Source organism: Oncorhynchus masou, unplaced genomic scaffold (assembly GCF_036934945.1).
Source record: "Oncorhynchus masou masou isolate Uvic2021 unplaced genomic scaffold, UVic_Omas_1.1 unplaced_scaffold_2771, whole genome shotgun sequence".
Classification (NCBI taxonomy): domain Eukaryota; kingdom Metazoa; phylum Chordata; class Actinopteri; order Salmoniformes; family Salmonidae; genus Oncorhynchus; species Oncorhynchus masou.
In genome coordinates, this window is record NW_027016848.1 from 13,437 (window position 1) to 38,753 (window position 25,317).

General features: G+C 46.0%; 1 pseudogene; it reads left to right on the forward strand.

The window, feature by feature from the left end:
- Positions 1-478: 478 nt before the first annotated feature.
- On the forward strand, positions 479-23,565 carry LOC135539255 (enhancer of mRNA-decapping protein 3-like; annotated as a pseudogene).
- Positions 23,566-25,317: the final 1,752 nt, after the last annotated feature.

The following is a 25,317-nucleotide window of genomic DNA, read 5'->3' on the forward strand; positions in this document are numbered from 1 at the left end:
TACACCAGAAGTACATGCATTTCCAATGAATCGCTGCGTTTGCCTTGCAGTGTTGCGTTGCAGAGGCAGTTGCAGTATATTCGGTGTGGTGCAGATGTTGGATTTATCGAATGTATGCGTCAAACTGTATGAGTAGACGGCTTGACAGAAATGGTAGCAGAGGGTGAATGTTGAACTTTTGCATACATATCCCGGTGATGCTACATATTTTGCGCAATGATGCTGTCGGTGGGTTCGCAGTGTTAGATCACTGCGCCACTCAGGTGGCCACTGCTTAGCCTGTATATATATTATTTATTAAGAGTCTAAGCAGTGGCTTAATATAATATATATATATTAACTCCATGAAATTAAATGTGATAACAAAAACACAAATGTCATTGTGAATTGTGTATTTCATGTTTGGTCATATAGATGCGCCCTGCAACCCTGATAACTTTTATTTTGAAATGTGTTTGGCTACGCGCCGGAAGTTGTGCGACTCCAGCTCATGCTTCTGAAACAAAGCTAAGGACGCTTGCTTTGATCATTTTAAATATAATAGCCCATTTGGGCAACTGTTCAAATATTACATTAAAACCGTCGTTTTACGGAATATCACAAAAGGTAGGCTACATTTCTCCATGAAACGATAAGACATGTATTGCCATTCTGAACGAGAAAATTAGATCTCGTCAAAGGCCATGTTGTTAGCAAGCTGTCAACGTCAGCTCGATGTTAACTAGATAATATTTCAACTTTAAACTCAAATGTTCTCCTGACATGTGTTCATGTTCACCATGTTTGGACTCGTCACCAGACAGCATGGCTGCAGACTGGTTAGGTAGTCTGGTGTCGATAAACTGCGGAGAATCTCTGGGGGTGTACCAAGGCGAGGTGTCGTCTGTGGACCAGTCCAGCCAGACCATCACCCTCAAACAGCCCTTCCACAATGGAGTCAAGTGCCCTGTGCCCGAGGTCACTTTTAGGTACTACTGTTTATTATCTATTTTTTTTGGAAATGAACTTCTCTTCATAGAGTTTCCTGAAAACGTTGCAATACGATGATTATAATAACTCAATTGTAGGCTATTGTTGTCATTATACCAGCATTTTGACTTCGATACCAGGTTTAGTATCATGATACTTAATACCAGAACGATACCAAGGTAAAAAAACAAAAAGGTGTTTAGACCAAAGTCAAAGAATAGCACTTGATACAGATCTTTTGAGTTCAATATCATTACATTTGACACATTTTGATTTTAGAATGAATGAGTAAATAAATGAGTCAATCATGCAATCAGATTTTTTTTTTTTTTTTTTTGCCAATCTAACTACATAACGGCAAAAAATGTATTTGAATGGTAAATCTCTCTTGATAAACTGGGTAAATCAAGATGTAGTTTAGGCCTATTCACAATACAGGTGCATGCATATTCAATAAGTGTGTGCATGCAATGAGTTGATGAGCTTGTTTTAACTGATTTCATGAGGCTAATGGTGAAAAACAATCTGTTTACTTTCTATTTTATGGTGCTGCTCAACAACATTTGCAATATCTTATTTTATAAAGGTCTCTTTATTTAATTTTACCTTTATTTAACTCGGCAAGTCAGTTAAGAACAAATTCTTATTTTCAATGACGGCCTAGGAACAGTGGGTTAACTGCCTGTTCAGGGGCAGAACGACAGATTTGTACCTTGTCCAATGCTCTAACCACTAGGCTACCTGCCACCCCTCCACTCTAACCACTAGGCTACCTGCCACCCCTCCACTCTAACCACTAGGCTACCCTACCGCCCCTCCACTCTAACCACTAGGTTACCTGCCGCCCCTCCACTCTAACCACTAGGCTACCTGCCGCCCCTCCACTCTAACCACTAGGCTACCTGCCGCCCTCCACTCCAACCACTAGGCTACCCTACCGCCCTCCACTCTAACCACTAGGCTACCTGCCGCCCCTCCACTCTAACCACTAGGCTACCTGCCACCCCTCCACTCTAACCACTAGGCTACCTGCCACCCCTCCACTCTAACCACTAGGTTACCTGCCGCCCCCTCCTCTCTAACCACGAGGCTATCCTGCCGCTCTCTTAATAAGACCCATGACGTCATTCACACAAAGTCAGTTCGAGGCTCAAGCAAAGACAATCTTGACTGAAAGAGACGTTAGGCGGGGGAGACTAAGTGAATTAATAAAGTTTTGTAATCAGCAATATTTTGACTTAATATGGTTAGCATATTTTCACAAACACTGTACTAGGGTAGTGAATTGATGTTAGCTTCAGCTGTAAGCTAGCAAGGAAAGTTAGCCTACAAAGCTGGTAGCTACCGGTATGTTCTTGCACTGAGGTGTTCTAGCCTCTACTGGACATTGTTTTGGGAACAGTAATTAACAGTTTCAACATTTCTACATGTCATGTTGCATTATCAATGATGTATATAAACCCTAGATTGCTGATGCTATGTATTGGCCATTGAAAGGCTTTGACGTCCCCGGTCGGCCATATTGGCATTCCTCAGTAGGAGCAGTCCACCACAGGAAATAATGGAATTCTATAGTATTTCAATTACATGTTTAAAGGACTAATGACAGGCTGTGTCACACTACTCTCTTGTCAAATGATACAGATGTACACAGCATGAATTAATTCAGGAGAAAATACCTTCAAAGTTGTCAAACCATTTTGCCTATAAGGCTATATGATTGCCTACAAGGGTTGAGATCAATTCTATTTTCACAGTCCAGAATTCCCTGTTGTCGACCACAGTGCCGTGGACGTCAGCCATTGTGTGACTGTCTATTCTCCCACAGTGCCGTGGACATCAAGGAGCTGAAGGTCCTGGATATAGTGAGTGGTAGAGGTGGTGTGGTTCCTGAACACTGAGCAGCCTGATCCGGTCTCAGTCCCACACCGAGGACACCATAAGACCCAGGACAGGCTGGCTTCACCGCAGCAGTGCTCTAAAAGCTTCGGAGATAAACACCTGGAGGTGCCGGGCCAGTCCAAGGGTTTCAGACGGAGACACAACTCCTGTAAGTACCAGAACACTGCCGGGTCAGGTTCATTAGGTACCAATAGAAACCAGAACACTGCAGGGTCAGGTTCATTAGGTACCAATAGAAACCAGAACACTGCAGGGTCATTAGGTACCAATAGAAACCAGAAAACTGCAGGTTCATTAGGTACCAATAGAAACCAGAACACTGCAGGGTCATTAGGTACCAATAGAAACCAGAACACTGCAGGGTCATTAGGTACCAATAGAAACCAGAACACTGCAGGTTCATTAGGTACCAATAGAAACCAGAAAACTGCAGGTTCATTAGGTACCAATAGAAACCAGAACACTGCAGGTTCATTAGGTACCAATAGAAACCAGAACACTGCAGGGTCAGGTTCATTAGGTACCAATAGAAACCAGAACACTGCAGGTTCATTAGGTACCAATAGAAACCAGAACACTGCAGGGTCATTAGGTACCAATACCTGAAACCAGAACACTGCCTGTACTACTGGTACAGGTTCATTAGGTACCAATAGAAACCAGAACACTGCAGGGTCAGGTTCATTAGGTACCAATAGTAAACCAGAACACTGCAGGTTCATTAGACCTGTACCAATAGAAACCAGAACACTGCAGGGTCATTAGGTACCAATAGAAACCAGAACACTGCAGGGTCATTAGGTACCAATAGAAACCCAGAACACTGCAGGTTCATTAGGTACCAATAGAAACCAGAACACTGCAGGGTCATTAGGTACCAATAGAAACCACTACTGAACTGACTGTACTACTACTGACCTTCATTAGGTACCAATAGAAACCAGAACACTGCAGGTTCATTAGGTACCAATAGAAACCAGAACACTGCAGGGTCATTAGGTACCCAATAGAAACCAGAACACTGCAGGGTCATTAGGTACCAATAGAAACCAGAACACTGCCGGGTCAGGTTCATTAGGTACCAATACCTGAAACCAGAACACTGCAGGGTCAGGTTCATTAGGTACCAATAGAAACCAGAACACTGCAGGTACTACTGTCATTAGATACCAATAGAAACCAGAACACTGCAGGGTCATTAGGTACCTGTACTACTGACCTGTACTACTGACCTGTACTACTGACCTGTACTACTGACCTGTACTACTGACCTGTACTACCACTACTGACCTGTACTACTGACTGTACTACTGACCTGTACTACTGACCTGTACTACTGACCTGTACTACTGACCTGTACTACTGACCTGTACTACTGACCTGTACTACTGACCTGTACTACTGACCTGTACTACTGACCTGTACTACTGACCTGTACTACTGACCTGTACTACTGACCTGTACTACTGACCTGCACTACCACTACTGACCTGTACTACTGACCTGTACTACTGACCTGTACTACTGACCTGTACTACTGACCTGTACTACTGACCTGTACTACCACTACTGACCTGTACTACTGACCTGTACTACTGACCTGTACTACTGACCTGTACTACTGACCTGTACTACTGACCTGCACTACTGACCTGTACTACTGACCTGTACTGACCTGTACTACTGACCTGTACTACTGACCTGTACTACCTGTACTACTGACCTGTACTACTGACCTGTACCACTACTGACCTGTACTACTGACCTGTACTACCACTACTGACCTGTACTACTGACCTGTACTACTGACCTGTACTACCACTACTGACCTGCACTGACCTGTACTACTGACCTGTACTACTGACCTGTACTACTGACCTGTACTACTGACCTGTACTACTGACCTGTACTACTGACCTGCACTACTGACCTGTACTACTGACCTGTACTACTGACCTGTACTACTGACCTGTACTACCACTACTGACCTGTACTACTGACCTGTACTACTACTACTGACCTGTACTACTGACCTGTACTACTGACTTGCACTACTGACCTATACTACTGACCTGTACTACCACTACTGACCTGTGCACTACTGACCTGTACTGACCTGCACTACTGACCTGTACTACTGACCTGTACTACTGACCTGTACTACTGACCTGTACTACTGACCTGTACTACCACTACTGACCTGTACTACCACTACTGACCTGTACTACTGACCTGTACTACCACTACTGACCTACTGACCTGTACTACCACTACTGACCTGTACTACTGACCTGCACTACTGACCTGCACTACTGACCTGCACTACTGACCTGTACTACTGACCTGTACTACTGACCTGTACTACTGACCTGCACTACTGACCTGTACTACTGACCTGTACTACTGACCTGTACTACTGACCTGTACTACTGACCTGTACTACTGACCTGTACTACCACTACTGACCTGTACTACTGACCTGTACTACTGACCTGTACTACCACTACCTGACCTGACCTGTACTACTGACCTGCACTACTGACCTGTACTACTGACCTGTACTACTGACCTGCACTACTGACCTGTACTACTGACGTGTACGACTGACCTGTACTACTGACCTGTACTACTGACCTGTACTACCTGACCTGTACTGACCTGTACTACTGACCTGTACTACTGACCTGTACTACTGACCTGTACTACCACTACTGACCTGTACTACTGACCTGACTACTGACCTGTACTACTGACCTGCACTACTGACCTGTACTACTGACCTGACCTGTACTACTGACCTGTACTACTGACCTGTACTACTGACCTGTACTACTGACCTGTACTACTGACACTACTGACCTGTACTACTGACCTGTACTACTGACCTGTACTACTGACCTGTACTACCTGTACTACTGACCTGTACTACCACTACCCTGTACTACTGACCTGTACTACTGACCTGTACTACTGACCTGTACTACTGACCTGTACTACTGACCTGTACTACTGACCTGTACTACTGACCTGTACTACTGACCTGTACTACTACTGACCTGTACTACTGACCTGTACTACTACCACTACTGACCTGTACTACTGACCTGTACTACTGACCTGTACCACTACTGACCTGTACTACTGACCTGTACTACCACTACTGACCTGTACTACTGACCTGTACTACTGACCTGACCTGTACTACTGACCTGTACTACTGACCTGCACTACTGACCTGACCTGTACTACTGACCTGTACTACTGACCTGCACTACCTGACCTGCACTACTGACCTGTACTACTGACCTGCACTACTGTACTACTGACCTGTACTACTACTGACCTGTACTACTGACCTGTACTACTGACCTGTACTACTGACCTGTACTACTGACCTGTACTACCACTACTGACCTGCACTACTGACCTGTACTACTGACCTGTACTACCACTGACCTGTACTACTGACCTGTACTACTGACCTGACTACTGACCTGTACTACTGACCTGCACTACTGACCTGTACTACTGACCTGTACTACCTACTGACCTGTACTACTGACCTGTACTACTACTGACCTGTACTACTACTGACCTGTACTACTACTGACCTGTACTACTGACCTGTACTACTGACCTGTACTACTGACCTGTACTACTGACTACTGACCTGTACTACTGACCTGTACTACTGACCTGTACTACTGACCTGTACTACACTACTGACCTGTACTACTGACCTGTACTACCACTACTGACCTGTACTACTGACCTGTACTACCACTACTGACCTGTACTACTGACCTGTACTACTGACCTGTACTACTGACCTGTACTACCACTACTGACCTGTACTACTGACCTGACTACCTACTACTGACCTGTACTACTGACCTGTACTACTACCTGACTACTGACCTGTACTACTGACCTGTACTACCACTACTGACCTGTACTACTGACCTGTACTACTGACCTGTACTACTGACCTGTACTACCACTACTGACCTGTACTACTGACCTGTACTACTGACCTGTACTACTGACCTGTACTACTGACCTGTACTACCACTACTGACCTGTACTACTGACCTGTACTACTGACCTGCACCACTACTGACCTGTACTACTGACCTGTACTACTGACCTGTACTACTGACCTGCACTACTGACCTGTACTACTGACCTGTACTACTGACCTGTACTACTGACCTGTACTACTGACCTGCACTACTGACCTGTACTACTGACCTGTACTACTGACCTGTACTACCACTACTGACCTGTACTACTGACCTGCACTACTGACCTGTACTACTGACCTGCACTACTGACCTGTACTACTGACCTGTACTACTGACCTGTACTACTACTGACCTGTACTACTACCTGTACTGACCTGTACTACTACTGACCTGTACTACTGACCTGTACTACTGACCTGCACTACTGACCTGTACTACTGACCTGTACTACTACCTGTACTACTACTGACCTGTACTACTGACCTGTACCTGCACTACTGACCTGTACTACTGACCTGTACTACTGACCTGTACTACTGACCTGTACTACTGACCTGTACTACTGACCTGTACTACTGACCTGTACTACTGACCTGTACTACTACCTGTACTACTGACCTGTACTACCTGACCTGTACTACTGACCTGTACTACCACTACTGACCTGTACTACTGACCTGTACTACCCTGTACTACTGACCTGTACTACTGACCTGTACTACTGACCTGTACTACCTGTACTACTGACCTGTACTACTGACCTGTACTACTGACCTGTACTACCTGACCTGTACTACCACTACTGACCTGTACTACTGACCTGTGTACTACTGACCTGTACTACCTGTACTACTGACCTGTACTACTGACCTGTACTGACTACTGACCTGCACTACTGACCTGTACTACTGACCTGTACTACTACTGACCTGTACTACTGACCTGTACTACTGACCTGTACTACTGACCTGTACTACCACTGACCTGTACCTGACCTGTACTACTGACCTGTACTACTGACCTGTACTACTGACCTGTACTACTACCTGACCTGACCTACTACCTGTACTACTGACCTGTACTACTGACCTGTACTACTGACCTGTACTACTGACCTGTACTACTGACCTGTACTACCTGCACTACCCTGACTACCACTACTGACCTGTACTACCACTACTGACCTGTACTACTGACCTGTACTACCACTACTGACCTGTACTACTGACCTGTACTACTGACCTGTACTACTGACCTGTACTACTGACCTGTACTACCACTACCTGTACTACTGACCTGTACTACTGACCTGTACTACTGACCTGTACTACTGACCTGTACTACTGACCTGTACTACTACTGACCTGTACTACTGACCTGTACTACTGACCTGTACTACTGACCTGTACTACTACTACTGACCTGTACTACTGACCTGTACTACTGACCTGTACTACCTGTACTACTGACCTGTACTGACCTGTACTACTGACCTGTACTACTGACCTGTACTACTGACCTGTACTACTGACCTGTACTACTGACCTGTACTACCCTGTACTACTGACCTGTACTACTGACCTGTACTACCACTACTGACCTGTACTACTGACCTGTACTACTGACCTGTACTACTGACCTGTACCTGACCTGTACTACTACTGACCTGTACTACTGACCTGTACTACCTGTACTGACCTGTACTACTGACCTGTACTACTGACCTGTACTACTGACCTGCACTACTACTGACCTGTACTACCACTACTGACCTGTACTACTGACCTGTACTACTGACCTGTACTACCTGTACTACCACTGACCTGTACTACTGACCTGACCTGTGTACTACTGACCTGTACTACTACTGACCTGTACACCTGTACTACTGACCTGTACTACTACCTGTACTACTGACCTGTACTACTACTGACCTGTACTACTGACCTGTACTACTGACCTGTACTACTGACCTGTACTACTACCTGTACTGACCTGACCTGTACTACTGACCTGCACTACTGACCTGTACTACTGACCTGTACTACTACTGACCTGTACTACTGTGTACTACTGACCTGTACTACTGACCTGTACTACTGACCTGTACTACACTACTGACCTGTACTACTGACCTGTACTACTACTGACCTGTACTACTGACCTGTACTACTGACCTGTACTACTACTGACCTGTACTACTGACCTGTACTACTGACCTGTACTACTGACCTGTACTACTGACCTGTACTACTGACCTGTACTACTGACCTGTACTACCACTACTGACCTGTACCCTGTACTACTACTGACCTGTACTACCTGTACTACTGACCTGTACTACTGACCTGTACTACTGACCTGTACTACTGACCTGTACTACCACTGACCTGTACTACTGACCTGTACTACTGACCTGTACTACTGACACTACTGACCTGTACTACTGACCTGTACTACCACTACTGACCTGCACTACTGACCTGACCTGTACTACCTGTACTACTACTGACCTGTACTACTGACCTGTACTACTGACCTGCACTACCACTACTGACCTGCACTACTGACCTGTACTACTGACCTGTACTACTGACCTGTACTACTGACCTGCACTACTGACCTGTACTACTGACCTGTACTACTGACCTGTACTACTGACCTGTACTACTACTGACCTGTACTACTGACCTGTACTACCACTACCTGACCCTGTACTACTGACCTGTACTACTGACCTGTACTACTGACCTGTACTACTGACCTGTACTACTGACCTGTACTACTGACCTGTACTACTGACCTGTACTACTGACCTGTACTACCTGTACTGACCTGTACTACTGACCTGACCTGTACTACCACTACTACTGACCTGTACTACTGACCTGTACTACTACTGACCTGTACTACTGACCTGTACTACTGACCTGTACTGACCTGTACTACCTGCACTACTGACCTGTACTACTGACTACTGACCTGCACTACTGACCTGTACTACTGACCTGTACTACTACCTGACCCTGTACTACCACTACTGACCTGTACTGACCTGACTACTGACCTGTACTACTGACCTGTACTACCACTACTGACCTGTACTACTGTACTACTGACCTACTACCACTACTGACCTGTACTACTGACCTGTACTACTGACCTGTACTACCACTACTGACCTGTACTACTGACCTGTACTACCTGTACTACTGACCTGTACTGACCTGTACTACTGACCTGTACTACTACTGACCTGCACTACTGACCTGTACTACTGACCTGTACTACTGACCTGTACTACTGACCTGTACTACTGACCTGTACTACTGACCTGTACTACTGACCTGTACTACTGACCTGTACTACTGACCTGTACTACTGACCTGTACTACTGACCTGTACTACTGACCTGTACTACTGACCTGTACTACTGACCTGTACTACTGACCTGTACTACTGACCTGTACTACCACTACTGACCTGCTGACTACTGACCTGTACTACTGACCTGTACTACTGACCTGACCTGACCTGTACTACTGACCTACTACCACTACTGACCTGTACTACTGACCTGTACTACTGACCTGTACTACCACTACTGACCTGTACTACTGACCTGTACTACTGACCTGTACTACTGACCTGTACTACCACTACTGACCTGTACTACCACTACTGACCTGTACTACTGACCTGTACTACCACTACTGACCTGTACTACTGACCTGTACTACCTGTACTACTACTGACCTGACCTACTACTGACCTGCACTACTGACCTGTACTACTGACCTGTACTACTGACCTGTACTACCACTACTGACCTGTACTACTGACCTGTACTACCACTACTGACCTGCACTACTGACCTGTACTACTGACCTGTACTACTGACCTGTACTACCTGACCTGTGTACTACTGACCTGTACTACTGACCTGTACTACTGACCTGTACTACTGACCTGTACTACTGACCTGCACTACTACCTGACTACTGACCTGTACTACTGACCTGTACTACTGACCTGTACTACTGACCTGTACTACTACTGACCTGTACTACTGACCTGTACTACTGACCTGTACCACTACTGACCTGTACTACTACTGACCTGTACTACTGACCTGTACTACCACTACTGACCTGTACTACTGACCTGTACTACTGACCTGTACTACTGACCTGTACTACTGACCTGTACTACCTGTACTACTGACCTGTACTACTACCTGACTACTGACCTGTACCTGTACTACTGACCTGCACTACTGACCTGTACTACTGACCTGTACTACTGACCTGTACTACTGACCTGCACTACTGACCTGTACTACTGACCTGACCTGTACTACCACTACTGACCTGTACTACTGACCTACTACACCTGTACTGACCTGTACTACTGACCTGTACTACTGACCTGTACTACTGACCTGTACTACTACTGACCTGTACTACTGACCTGTACTACTACTACTGACCTGTACTACCACTACTGACCTGTACTACTGACCTGTACTACTGACCTGTACTACTGACCTGTACTACTGACCTGTACTACTACCTGTACTACTGACCTGTACTACTGACCTGTACCTGTACTACTGACCTGTACTACTGACCTGTACTACTGACCTGTACTACTGACCTGTACTACCTGTACTACTGACCTGTACTACTGACCTGCACTACTACTGACCTGTGACCTGTACTACTGACCTGTACCTGACCTGTACTACTACTGACCTGTACTGACCTGTACTACTGACCTGTACTACCCTGTACTACCACTACTGACCTGTACTACTGACCTGTACTACCACTACTGACCTGTACTACTGACCTGTACTACTGACCTGTACTACTGACCTGTACTACTGACCTGTACTACTGACCTGTACTACTGACCTGTACTACCACTACTGACCTGTACTACTGACCTGTACTACTGACCTGTACTACTGACCTGTACTACTACTACTGACCTGTACTACTGACCTGTACTACCACTACTGACCTGTACTACTGACCTGTACTACTGACCTGTACCTGACCTGTACTACTGACCTGTACTACTGACCTGTACTACACTGTACTACTGACCTACTACCTGACCTACTACTGACCTACTACTGACCTGTACTACTACCACTACTGACCTGTACTACTGACCTGTACTACTACTGACCTGTACTACTGACCTGTACTACTGACCTGCACTACTGACCTGTACTACTGACCTGCACTACTGACCTGTACTACTGACCTGTACTACTGACCTGTACTACTGACCTGTACTACTGACCTGTACTACTGACCTGTACTACTGACCTGTACTACCACTACTGACCTGTACTACTGACCTGCACTACTGACCTGTACTACTGACCTGTACTACCACTACCTGACCTGTACTACCTGTACTACTGACCTGTACTACCTGTACTACTGACCTGTACTACTGACCTGCACTACTGACCTGTACTACTGACCTGTACTACTGACCTGTACTGACCTGTACTACTGACCTGTACTACTGACCTGTACTACTGACCTGTACTACTGACCTGTACTACTGACCTGTACTACTGACCTGTACTACTGACCTGTACTACTGACCTGTACTACCACTACTGACCTGTACTACCACTACTGACCTGTACTACCACTACTGACCTGTACTACTGACCTGTACTACTGACCTGTACCACTACTGACCTGTACTACTGACCTGCACTACTGACCTGTACTACTGACCTGTACCTGTACTACTGACCTGTACTACCACTACTGACCTGTACTACTGACCTGTACTACTGTACCCACTACTGTACTACCTGACCTGTACTACTGACCTGTACTACTGACCTGTACTACTGACCTGTACTACCCTGTACTACTGACCTGTACTACTGACCTGTACTACTGACCTACTGACCTGTACTACTGACCTGTACTACTGACCTGTACTACTGACCTGCACTACTGACCTGTACTACTGACCTGTACTGACCTGTACTACTGACCTGTACTACTGACCTGTACTACTACCTGCTGACTACTACTGACCTGACTACTGACCTGTACTACCACTACTGACCTGACCTACTACCACTACTGACCTGTACTACCTGACCTGTACTACTGACCTGTACTACTGACCTGTACTACTGACCTGTACTACCACTACTGACCTGTACTACTGACCTGTACTACTGACCTGTACTACTGACCTGTACTACTGACCTGTACTGACCTGTACTACTGACCTGACCTGACCTACTACTGACCTGTACTACTGACCTGTACTACTACTGACCTGTACTACTGACCTGTACTGACCTGTACTACTGACCTGTACTACTGACCTGTACTACTGACCTGTACTACTGACCTGTACTACTGACCTGTACTACCTGTACTACTGACCTGTACTACTGACCTGTACTACTGACCTGTACTACTGACCTGTACTACTACTGACCTGTACACCACTACTGACCTGTACTACCTGACTACTGTACTACTGACCTGTACTACTGACCTGTACTACTGACCTGTACTGACCTGCACTACTGACCTGTACTACCTGTACTACCTGTACTACTGACCTGTACTACCACTACTGACCTGTACTACTGACCTGCACTACTGACCTGTACTACTGACTACTGACCTGTACTACTGACCTGTACTACTGACCTGACCTGTACTACTGACCTGTACTACTGACCTGTACTACTGACCTGTACTACCACTACTGACCTGTACTACTGACCTGTACTACCACTACTGACCTGTACTACTGACCTGTACTACCACTACTGACCTGTACTACCACTACTGACCTGCACTACTGACCTGTACTACTGACCTGTACTACTGACCTGTACTACTGACCTGTACTACTGACCTGTACTACTGACCTGTACTACCACTACTGACCTGTACTACTGACCTGTACTACTGACCTGTACTACTGACCTGTACTACTGACCTGCACTACTGACCTGCACTACTGACCTGTACTACTGACCTGTACTACTGACCTGTACTACTGACCTGTACTACTGACCTGCACTACTGACCTGTACTACCTGTACTACTGACCTGTACTGACCACTACTGACCTGTACTACCTGTACTACTGACCTGTACTACTGACCTGTACTACTGACCTGTACTACTGACCTGTACTACTGACCTGTACTACTGACCTGTACTACCACTACTGACCTGTACTACCACTACTGACCTGTACTACCACTACTGACCTGTACTACCACTACTGACCTGTACTACCACTACTGACCTGTACTACTGACCTGTACGACTACTACTGACCTGTACTACCACTACTGACCTGTACTACTGACCTGTACTACTGACCTGTACTACCACTACTGACCTGTACTACTGACCTGCACTACTGACCTGCACTACCACTACTGACCTGCACTACTGACCTGTACTACTGACCTGTACTACCACTACTGACCTGCACTACTGACCTGTACTACTGACCTGTACTACTGACCTGCACTACTGACCTGTACTACTGACCTGTACTACCACTACTGACCTGTACTACTGACCTGTACTACCACTACTGACCTGTACTACCACTACTGACCTGTACTACTGACCTGTACTACTGACCTGCACTACTGACCTGTACTACCACTACTGACCTGTACTACTGACCTGTGCTACCACTACTGACCTGTACTACCACTACTGACCTGTACTACTGACCTGTACTACCACTACTGACCTGTACTACCACTACTGACCTGTACTACCACTACTGACCTGTACTACCACTACTGACCTGTACTACTGACCTGTACTACCACTACTGACCTGTACTACTGACCTGTACTACTGACCTGTACTACTGACCTGCACTACTGACCTGTACTACCACTACTGACCTGTACTACCACTACTGACCTGTACTACTGACCTGTACTACCACTACTGACCTGTACTACCACTACTGACCTGTACTACCACTACTGACCTGTACTACCCTGCACTACTGACCTGACCTACTACTGACCTGCACTACTGACCTGTACTACCACTACTGACCTGTACTACCACTACTGACCTGTACTACTGACCTGCACTACTGACCTGTACTACTACTGACCTGTACTACTGACCTGTACTACTGACCTGTACTACTGACCTGTACTACTGACCTGCACTACTGACCTGCACTACTGACCTGTACTACTGACCTGTACTACTGACCTGTACTACCACTACTGACCTGTACTACTGACCTGTACTACTGACCTGTACTACTGACCTGTACTACTGACCTGCACTACTGACCTGTACTACTGACCTGTACTACCACTACTGACCTGTACTACCACTACTGACCTGTACTACCACTACTGACCTGTACTACTGACCTGTACTACCACTACTGACCTGTACTACTGACCTGTACTACCACTACTGACCTGTACTACTGACCTGTACTACTGACCTGTACTACCACTACTGACCTTTACTACTGACCTGTACTACCACTACTGACCTGCACTACTGACCTGTACTACCACTACTGACCTGTACTACCACTACTGACCTTTACTACTGACCTTTACTACAACTACTGACCTGCACTACTGACCTGTACTACCACTACTGACCTTTACTACTGACCTGTTCTACAACTACTGACCTGTACTACTGACCTGTACTACCACTACTGACCTGTACTACCACTACTGACCTGTACTAGATACCATTCTTACGTCTCTCCGTGTATTTTTAAGTTGCTCACTTGCATTAGCTAACGCTAGTTAACTTCCTTCATACTGGATAGCATTAGCATTAGCTAACGCTAGTTAACTTCCTTCATACTGGAGGCAGAGACATAAAAATGGTATCTACAAGTTAATCTCACTCTCGGGAAGTAGATCCGGCACTGTGGTCCTGGCTGGTCAAGAAGGTTGGTAGGAACATATAAAATCATTGTGGAAATCTGTTGCAGCTCTCGTCGACTACAAAACCCACAATGCAATGCTCTCTATGGGATAGCTAGCTAGCAAGCAAACGTAGCTTCACACAATAATATCAAGGTCAATATCAGCATGTGAAGTAGCTTGTTAGTGCAGTTAATTTAGGTGATTTTACAGCTATCTATTTAGGAATCCACAATCTCACCATGTTAATTCGCAATGGCCGTACAACGGCACCATGCAATGCACCTTGGGACTGAAGAGGCAGACAAATAGGAGAAATGTCGTGGACCCTCTGTTAAATTACACATTTCCTCGAGGTAGGAATATTGCAAAAATATGATCAATGGCTCAATCGAGAAAAGACAAACTCTCACTTTATGACATCGGCCGGTTTTGAAATCGAACCTTTTATGATAGACGGTATAAAATTATATAACGATATTACAACATTCAAAATGGGTGATACCTATGAGGATGGTAGTTTGAATGAAAATCCTCAATTCATTTCCTCATTGCATATTGTATCAGTTTTCTAATATCTTTTTGTTTTGGTATCACAGGGTCGTCCAGTAGTCGGGGCGCCAACCAGGTCACCCCGAAGAAGAGCGTTGTGAAGAACGGAGGAGGTGGTCAGAGGCAGCTCAGGGACGATGAGTGTTTCGGGGACAATATGGACGATGGGCTTGACACAGACTTTGACTTCGAGGGGAACCTGGCGCTGTTCGACAAAGCTGCCGTGTTCTCACAGATCGCCGGGTCGGATCGCCGCGGTAACGGGGCCCGGTCGCGCGGTACGCCGCAAGAGCAGCAGCCGTCGCAATACCGCCACGACAAGAACATTCTAGAGACCAAACCTGTGGTTTACAGGCAGATAGTTGTCCCTCAGCCTGGGGCCAAAGAGTATTGCACTGGTACGCATCTTCTCTTTCCTGCACCTGGCACCTACTACATTTACATTACATTTAAGTCATTTAGCAGACGCTCTTATCCTTACTACCCCGTTCAAAGCCACTTACGTATTTTATCCCACTCACATACACAAGTCCATGTCTTCATAATTAAAATATATCTCCTCCCCTTCGTCTCCACTGATTTTTGAAGTGGATTTAACAGGTGACATCAATAAGGGATCATAGCTTTTCACCTGGTCCGTCTATGTCATGCAGGTGTTCTTAATGTTTTGTCCACTCAGTGTATATACACATAAATTACACAACACAATTGTATGAAACAAACTCTTTCTCCAGTAAGAAGGCTCTATAACATCTGCGATAGAGCCACCAACGTTAAAGACTTTCAGAGATCATTCCACATGAGAAGCGCAACATTTATTTTTACAGCAGAAATACCGAACTCTGTTGAGATGGAAAGGGATTTTTATTTTTATTTTTACCTTTTATTTAACTAGGCAATTCAGTTAAAGAACAAATTCTTATTTACAAGGACTGCATACATAAAGCCAAACCCCCAGCCAAACCCCCAGCCAAACCCCCAGCCAAACCCCCAGCCAAATCCCCAGCCAAATCCCCAGCCAAACCCTCACCAAACCCTCACCAAACCCCCAGCCAAACCCCCAGCCAAACCCCCAGCCAAACCCGGACGACGTGCGCTGCCCTATAGTACGTCCAATCACGGCCGGTTGTGATACAGCCCGGGATCGAACCCGGGTTAGAAATCCCTGGTTCTGTTAACTTCTTATATGTCTGAAGGGTAACAATGAGGTACGGAGGGAGTTTTATGCAGGAGGCTCTTTTATAGACTAAAAGATCTAGGAGACTTCAAGGAGGGCCAACCTACTTTTTTTTGGATCCAAATTACAATATTGTGTACTGAACCTATCTCCCGTAATAAAGCACAATGCGCTGTGATAAACCTTGTCCAATGACATTCATATAGATGGTTAGAGCGTTGGCGTTGGACTAGTAACCGAAAGGGTTGAGAGATCGAATCCCCGAGCTGACAAGGTAAAGAAAATCTGTCGTTCTGCCCCCTGAACAAGGCAGTTAACCCACTGTTCCCCTGAACAAGGCAGTTTAACCCACTGTTCCCCTGAACAAGGCAGTTTAACCCACTGTTCCCCTGAACAAGGCAGTTTAACCCACTGTTCCCCTGAACAAGGCAGTTTAACCCACTGTTCCCCTGAACAAGGCAGTTTAACCCACTGTTCCCCTGAACAAGGCAGTTTAACCCACTGTTCCCCTGAACAAGGCAGTTTAACCCACTGTTCCCCTGAACAAGGCAGTTTAACCCACTGTTCCCCTGAACAAGGCAGTTTAACCCACTGTTCCCCTGAACAAGGCAGTTTAACCCACTGTTCCCCTGAACAAGGCAGTTTAACCCACTGTTCCCCTGAACAAGGCAGTTTAACCCACTGTTCCCCTGAACAAGGCAGTTTAACCCACTGTTCCCCTGAACAAGGCAGTTTAACCCACTGTTCCCCTGAACAAGGCAGTTTAACCCACTGTTCCCTGAACAAGGCAGTTTAACCCACTGTTCCCCTGAACAAGGCAGTTTAACCCACTGTTCCCCTGAACAAGGCAGTTTAACCCACTGTTCCCCTGAACAAGGTTTAACCCACTGTTTAACAAGGCAGTTTAACCCACTGTTCCCCTGAACAAGGCAGTTTAACCCACTGTTCCCCTGAACAAGGCAGTTTAACCCACTGTTCCCCTGAACAAGGCAGTTTAACCCACTGTTCCCCTGAACAAGGCAGTTTAACCCACTGTTCCCCTGAACAAGGCAGTTTAACCCACTGTTCCCCTGAACAAGGCAGTTTAACCCACTGTTCCCCTGAACAAGGCAGTTTAACCCACTGTTCCCCTGAACAAGGCAGTTTAACCCACTGTTCCCCTGAACAAGGCAGTTTAACCCACTGTTCCCCTGAACAAGGCAGTTTAACCCACTGTTCCCCTGAACAAGGCAGTTTAACCCACTGTTCCCCTGAACAAGGCAGTTTAACCCACTGTTCCCCTGAACAAGGCAGTTTAACCCACTGTTCCCCTGAACAAGGCAGTTTAACCCACTGTTCCCCTGAACAAGGCAGTTTAACCCACTGTTCCCCTGAACAAGGCAGTTTAACCCACTGTTCCCCTGAACAAGGCAGTTTAACCCACTGTTCCCCTGAACAAGGCAGTTTAACCCACTGTTCCCCTGAACAAGGCAGTTTAACCCACTGTTCCCCTGAACAAGGCAGTTTAACCCACTGTTCCCCTGAACAAGGCAGTTTAACCCACTGTTCCCCTGAACAAGGCAGTTTAACCCACTGTTCCCCTGAACAAGGCAGTTAACCCACTGTTCCCCTGAACAAGGCAGTTTAACCCACTGTTCCCTGAACAAGGCAGTTTAACCCACTGTTCCCCTGAACAAGGCAGTTTAACCCACTGTTCCCCTGAACAAGGCAGTTTAACCCACTGTTCCCCTGAACAAGGCAGTTTAACCCACTGTTCCCCTGAACAAGGCAGTTTAACCCACTGTTCCCCTGAACAAGGCAGTTTAACCCACTGTTCCCTGAACAAGGCAGTTTAACCCACTGTTCCCCTGAACAAGGCAGTTTAACCCACTGTTCCCCTGAACAAGGCAGTTTAACCCACTGTTCCCCTGAACAAGGCAGTTTAACCCACTGTTCCCCTGAACAAGGCAGTTTAACCCACTGTTCCCCTGAACAAGGCAGTTTAACCCACTGTTCCCCTGAACAAGGCAGTTTAACCCACTGTTCCCCTGAACAAGGCAGTTTAACCCACTGTTCCCCTGAACAAGGCAGTTTAACCCACTGTTCCCCTGAACAAGGCAGTTTAACCCACTGTTCCCTGAACAAGGCAGTTTAACCCACTGTTCCCCTGAACAAGGCAGTTTAACCCACTGTTCCCCTGAACAAGGCAGTTTAACCCACTGTTCCCCTGAACAAGGCAGTTAACCCACTGTTCCCCTGAACAAGGCAGTTAACCCACTGTTCCTAGACCAGTTAACCCACTGTTCCCCTGAACAAGGCAGTTTAACCCACTGTTCCCCTGAACAAGGCAGTTTACCCACTGTTCCCCTGAACAAGGCTGTTTACCCACTGTTCCCCTGAACAAGGCTGTTTACCCACTGTTCCCCTGAACAAGGCAGTTTACCCACTGTTCCCCTGAACAAGGCAGTTTACCCACTGTTCCCCTGAACAAGGCTGTTTACCCACTGTTCCCCTGAACAAGGCAGTTTACCCACTGTTCCCCTGAACAAGGCAGTTTACCCACTGTTCCCCTGAACAAGGCAGTTTACCCACTGTTCCCCTGAACAAGGCAGTTTACCCACTGTTCCCCTGAACAAGGCAGTTTACCCACTGTTCCCCTGAACAAGGCAGTTTACCCACTGTTCCCCTGAACAAGGCAGTTTACCCACTGTTCCCCTGAACAAGGCAGTTTACCCACTGTTCCCCTGAACAAGGCAGTTTACCCACTGTTCCCCTGAACAAGGCAGTTTACCCACTGTTCCCCTGAACAAGGCAGTTTACCCACTGTTCCCCTGAACAAGGCAGTTTACCCACTGTTCCCCTGAACAAGGCAGTTAACCCACTGTTCCCCTGAACAAGGCAGTTAACCCACTGTTCCCCTGAACAAGGCAGTTTAACCCACTGTTCCTAGACCAGTTAACCCACTGTTCCTAGACCAGTTAGTTAACCTACTGTTCCCCTGAACAAGGCAGTTTAACCCACTGTTCCTAGACCAGTTAGTTAACCCACTGTTCCTAGACCAGTTAACCCACTGTTCCTAGACCAGTTAACCCACTGTTCCTAGGCCGTTATTGAAAATAAGAACTGACTTCTCAACTGACTTCTTAACGGACTTAGGACTGTCATTAGTGCTGTCGGTTGCTACCGCTCTTTTCTAACCAAGGAGAAGATGAAGAAATATCAACAGTATTTAAACCTCTGCAGTGTTACCTGTTTGTGATTAGCAGCCAATGTCCTTCCCCTTCTCTGTGTTTCTCCGTAGACTCGGGCCTGGTGGTGCCCAGTATTTCCTATGAGCTGCACAAGCGTCTGTTGTCAGTCGCTGAACGTTACGGCCTCTCATTGGAGAGGAGGCTGGAGATGACAGGTGTGTGTGCCAGTCAGATGGCCTTGACGCTGCTGGGCGGGCCCAACAGGTAAGAAGCACACAACCTTGGACACCATTGCACTCGGGACATAAACATTTGTCAGCCATTTTGAGACCTCGAGGATGTACTCTAAATGAGTCTCATGTCCCAGACAATCTGTTTTTGTAGATGCGAGTATTTACAACAATTCAAAATGAATGGAAAGATGATCACCGTGCTTTTTGACAGATTTATACTGCTTATTTTGTCCACTTATTTAATGTTGTACAGATTCAATCAGACTAAGTTAAATGGTTTATTGATTTGTATCCAATATTTTATTGATAGACATAAAAAAACAAACAGAATCCTCTTTTGATCCTCTCGCTCCCTCCAGACTGACCCCTAAGACGGTACACCAGCAGCCCATCTGTGGCCCCCCCTCTGTGGCCCTCGTCTCCATGGGGGGGCCCGGGACATCACATCCTGCTCTCTGCTCTCTTCCCTCCAGACTTCAAGCCTAACCCTAACCTTTCATTCATTACAGACTGACCCCTAAGAATGTGCACCAGCGGCCCACTGTGGCCTTACTCTGTGGGCCTCACGTCCAGGGGGCCCAGGGCATCAGCTGTGCTCGTCACCTGGCCAACCACGAGGTGGAGGTGATAATCTTCCTGCCTAACTTTGTCAAGGCGCTGGATGCCGTCTCCAGCGAGATCACGCTTTACACCAAGACGGAGGGCAAACAGGTCTCCAGTGTTGAAGGTGATGTATCAGCGATTGGATAAATGATGAACCAATGAGCGATTGGATAAATGATGAACCAATGAGCGATTGGATAAATGATGAACCAATGAGCGATTGGATACATGATGATCCAATGAGCGATTGGATACATGATGATCCAATGCGCTATTGGATACATGATGAACCAATGCGCTATTGGATACATGATGATCCAATGAGCTATTGGATAAATGATGAACCAATGAGCGATTGGATACATGATGATCCAATGCGCGATTGGATACATGATGATCCAATGCGCTATTGGATACATGATGATCCAATGCGCTATTGGATACATGATGATCCAATGATCTGCTGTTATCGAATGGTAGATCTCCAGCTAGCTCTCCCTCTACAAGACGAGGGCAATCCCGTCTCCCCTGTTAAAGGTGCGGGATGGATGTGTCTATTCTGTGTCATGGAGTTTAAGGGGTAGTCGGTAGGGTCTGTGAATACAGTTGTTGTTTTGTTTGCCATCTGCTCCCGTTTATCTTTTATTATCAGGTATGAGCAAGGCCTCTCTGTAAAGTGCATGCAGTCCTCTATGGGACGGTTTCCCGATTCAGACCCAGGTTATACCGAGTCCTGGACTGAAAAGCAACTAATCTGAGTAGAGGAAGAAAATAAACTAAAATGGTCCCTGAATGTTAACCTAAAGTGACAATGTTTCATGTCACCTCCCAGAGCTTCCGGACAGCCCCGTGGACCTTATCATCAACTGCCTGGACTGTCACGAGAACACCTTCCTTCTGGACCAGCCATGGTACCAGACCGCTGTAGACTGGGCCAACCAGAACAGAGCTCCCGTGCTCAGCCTGGATCCTCCAGTCAGCGGACAGGGTCACGCCGTAGAAGCCAAGTGGACACTGTCTCTGGGTCTTCCACTACCGCTGTCAGAGGGAGTAGGTAGGGTTTACCTGTGTGATATTGGGGTTCCCCGACAGGTGTTCCAGGAAGTTGGGATCAAGTATCATTCTCCGTTCGGTTGTAAGTTTGTGGTGCCGTTGCACTCTGCGTAACTGAAGGGTTTCGAATTACACATGGACTCTTGGGCGCCCCCTACATCTCTTGGGCGTACCCTACGTTTGTTCTGAAAAGTAATTTGAACTATGTTTAACTGGACTGCAATGACCTTGGACCTTCAGATTGAACTTCAGGGTAGTGTTCACTATGTGCGAAACTAAAGAGAACTCCGAAATGAAACTGGTGGAAGTTAGTATCTGAACTTAAGAAATGCTTGTTGGAGTGCCCTAATAAACACAACCCTGGGTTTGGGGGATTGACTACAAGCAGGCCTTAAATTCTTGACATTTTAACTTAAGTGTTAAAAAGCATTTATCCTTTTTATTACTAATGACCCTCGAGAAGACTTGTCCAATATAAGTTCATACAACACTTTTACAGGATTGAACTAAAGAATGACAGGAGAAGTATGCCGATGACAACCCTGAGACATGGCTGGAAACTCCTCTGACCACCTCCTCGTATGATATAGACTATATCCTCAGATAATGTTGGGTTCAGAAACCATGAGGCCGAGACAGGGGGAAAACTAACCAACAGTCTGGCAGCCTGCTGCCGACGTGGAGAACCCATTTCATCCAGATCGGTAACCTCAGTTTCTGTGAAGGGTAAAGCAGGTCACCGCTAGATGTACTGTCTTGGGTACAGTCAAGTGATTCAACATCAAGAATGGCTACCGTTCCATCGACAGGAATGACGGCATGGAAGAAGTCCTGGTGTTAACGCACTGACTGGGATCAACATCCCCTGAGGTAGGCGTTAGAGGGGAAAAACAAGGAAATACCATCTCAGTGTTGGAGAAACTGGAGGACCCCCCCCATCTCAGTGTTGGAGAAACTGGAGGACCCCCAGGAAATACCATCTCAGTGTTGGAGAAACTGGAGGACCCCCCCCCCCAGAAAATACCATCTCAGTGTTGGAAAAACTGGAGACATAATGGTTGTCATGGTAATGTCATGGCATGCTATTTTCTGATAATGCAATGAGGGTGCCTCAGATCACTCTCTGTTGGTGTCTTGGTACTACAGTATGATGAAGAACAGGCCTGAGCCTATTGGCCGAGGACGGCCTGAGCCTATTGGCCGAGGACGGCCCGAGCCTATTGGCCGAGGACGGCCCGAGCCTATTGGCCGAGGACGGCACAGGACAGGTTGAAGGGATGTTTTGCTCAGGCCTAGTACAGACTCCACCTATTACGTCCTCTCCTTTTAGTGAAAGTTGTGTGAAAACAAAAATGTTACCTGCAAGATGTCTGCTTTCTTTGGTATGTAAAATAGTGAGATGGACTCACTTGACGTGGTCCTCTTTATCTTCTGCATCGTGGACTTTCTTTGGACAGTCTTTACACTTGCCTAAACCAAATGTCAATCAGTCTTTAAAACTATGCTACAATTTGCATCATTCTACTACCTGCATTTGAGGTGACTGCTGTGCAAAGAGGATAGAATAAGAGGATATATGTCTTTATTAGAATAAGAGGATATATGTCTTTGTGTTTCAAAGTATGTTATAACATGATATATGTATTTTATTATATGATTCTTTTGTTCAATTTTTTTTTTTGGGGGGGGTGTTTGAGAAAGGAGAGATCTGTTGCTAATACGAACCAACTCGGTTCTAGATATTTCTACAGTACATTTTGTATAATAATGAGGAAATGGTTTCAAGTAGATATTTGTGTTGCTATGGGCAGCTGGCATGGTTGATACGTCAGCTTGTCTGTTATTTCCACTTTTAAAAAAAATTTAAATCTATTTTTTCAGTTTGAATTGCCTGCCTGGTTGAGAGAGCGCTTCCCACGTCACGGATCCCTTTAAGGCTCTCCTGCCTAGATGCTAGTTATCGTTGGTATCAATTTCAAACCGTGTGAATGAAACTTGTTCACACACAGTGAAAAGGGGTTGTCCTCACTAACTTTTGTCAGTGGTTTTCATGGGAGTGCCCTAAAGTCATGCTGTGTGCCTGCCCAGTGGTTAACAGATCTTTCCAAGTCGACAGTTTGGGACTACAAGGGTCAATCTGCGTGAATATTGATTGAGGTAATTGGCTTGACAGTTCAGAGGGTTTGAATGGTGTCAGCAATTTTTTTAAAATCTTGTATTCTTTTGAATTTAACAACATGAATTGGGGTACTTAAGAGTACTATATAGGTGGAGAACAGGTAACAGAACAAGGGCTATGTCAATAACTCAAATTTGACCAAATGCAGATGAAACCTTGGTCCCAAGCTCTCATGTTTTTTGTTTGTTTGTTGAGTGAACATCGATTTAAACCTTAGAAGAGCAGCTAGACTATCAACTGCCTCGTTTAAAAGGTGCTGTGAGAATATTGTTGTCAAGGATCAAACACATTTTTAAATGTTTGTTTTTTTCTTCCAGAGAATGGGTAGGCCTAATAGTTTCTCTGGGTCCTTGTTGAATAGTGTGTGGCTGACGGGGGAGGACAGCTCAATCTGTAGATACGGGTTGGTTGACCGGTCAAACCCATACTCTTTTCAAACACTTTTTTAAAATGTATGTTCATTTAATTAACCAATGTCAGATTACAGATTATTCACCCCCC